Raw genomic sequence first — 1895 nt, 5'->3', positions numbered from 1 at the left:
AAATATCTAAAAATAGAAGCTGTAACATTTTACTCTCACACCTCAACGGTTCATCTTGTTCATCCCTTGGATGCATATACCTTGTTTCAGGGACTGCTGCTCTGAGTACTGGGAAGCAAACCAGAAGTTACTAAATGAGAGGTGGGTGACATCATCAGGTTTAACTTGTCTTTGAGATTATCTTTTGTGGCTTTGTGTCTAGACACTAAGTATTCCCCGAAGGTTTTTACTTTGTACATATTCAAATAAATAAGTTAGCTGGTTTTAAATGATATTATCCAAACAGCTTCACAACAGGCAGCCATTCGGAGCCTTGTGAAGGCTTGTCCATCTTCTTTAGTATCTTGACACCTCTGATGTTCTTTGATAGCTCCGGGGCCTTGCCCTTTAGGTTGGAGAATAATGTGCTTTGGATACAAAGAGGTGACTGAGGTGACTTACGCATCTCAGTGTGGAAAGAAGGATAGTTGTGTGTTGCAAGAATCAAGGCAAATGCTTTTTTGTAATCTTATTAAAACTGAGGATTTAAGAGAAAGAATTATTAGCTCTGACTGCATGTTTTAAAAAGTGGAAGAAGAATTTAAGAAATGAGAAATGACTTTAGGTTAAAAGTTACTTGAAGAGTTATGCTCTTCTTAAGCCTTAATGAAAAATTCTTGTTTTGTTTTTATTTTTAAATATAAGCATGTGAAGATAAAGATCCAACCACTGACCTTGAAACAAGGAGAGAAAAAATGAAGTTGGTTCCTAAGAAATAGAAGTTGTCAAAACAATACCTACTGAGGTGAAATTTAATAGCCATTTTATATAAAAGTGCTGTGCTAGTTTATTTTTGCAGACAATGTACCCAGTACGTGAGAGACTTCATTCCTTGTTAAGCCTGCAAGTTTACTTTTGAGAGAAGAATTTTTATGATCTCTTTAGGAAATAATTATGTAAAAATTTATTGCTTCATCTCATAATTTTTCCTATTACTGTAATTGTGTGAGTTTAGAAGACAAAATGAATTTAAAAATTTAAAGGCTACTATGGCTTACAGCATGGCATTCACATAGAACCATGCCTTCCAAGTTCTTGAGTGGTTGCAAAATACGAATTATATCTTGGGAAAAGAAGTACATAGATATAAAAAGAGTTAAATTGGATTCTTGACCAAGATACCCAGACATGATCGAGATCAGACACCAGAATGTGTGGTGAGACAGAGCATCTGTTTGGAATTTCAAAGTAGGTGTGTGAAGTCTGGCTTTATGACTTTTTTTTTTTTTTTAACTTGTATTAGTATTTATTTGATGCTGAATTTACTTCGGGGCCATAAGATTTCGTTTCTTCAGATTCTTCTGGGATACCTTTGTCTTCTGTGCAAACTCCTGTTCTGGTTTAGGAAGAATCTGCTCTTTTTCAGTGAGGATCGTCTCAGTGTGGCAGGAAGAGTTCAGGTAGGGGTTAAGTTGCCCACGAGATCTGTGAGTTCTGCGTTGCATCCTGGGAGCTTTGTTCACTTGCATGTGCTCAATGACCAGGGAGTCTACATCTAGACCCTTAAGTTCAGCATTACTCTCCTTATTTTTAAGCATGTGCAGCAAAAATTTAGCACTCTTTTTAGGCCACTGACCCTGTGTCCGGCCCCATTGTTTGACCTGGGCACACCTACCGACTCCACGATTATAATGATGGAATGGCACGCATTACTTCTGTAAAGTGACATCCTTCAGAAACTTGGTGGCTTTTCGGATACACAAACTCTTGATGGCCCGAGTAGTTTCACAATTGTTCTTAAACACAAAGATTTGTACCTCTTGATTTGCATGATTTTGTGGGGGTTTCTGGGTTTCAGCAAACCATTTTCAGATGTCATCTTAGGCTGCTTATGGGTAGAGGAAGAGCTTATGACT

General features: G+C 37.5%; 1 pseudogene; it reads right to left on the bottom strand.

Annotated features, from left to right (window-relative positions):
* Positions 1-1279: 1279 nt before the first annotated feature.
* LOC105297001 lies at positions 1280-1833 on the bottom strand (annotated as a pseudogene).
* Positions 1834-1895: the final 62 nt, after the last annotated feature.

Source organism: Pteropus vampyrus, unplaced genomic scaffold (genome assembly GCF_000151845.1).
Source record: "Pteropus vampyrus isolate Shadow unplaced genomic scaffold, Pvam_2.0 Scaffold133, whole genome shotgun sequence".
In the NCBI taxonomy this organism is placed as follows: domain Eukaryota; kingdom Metazoa; phylum Chordata; class Mammalia; order Chiroptera; family Pteropodidae; genus Pteropus; species Pteropus vampyrus.
This window is presented reverse-complemented; position numbering and strand designations above follow the sequence as displayed.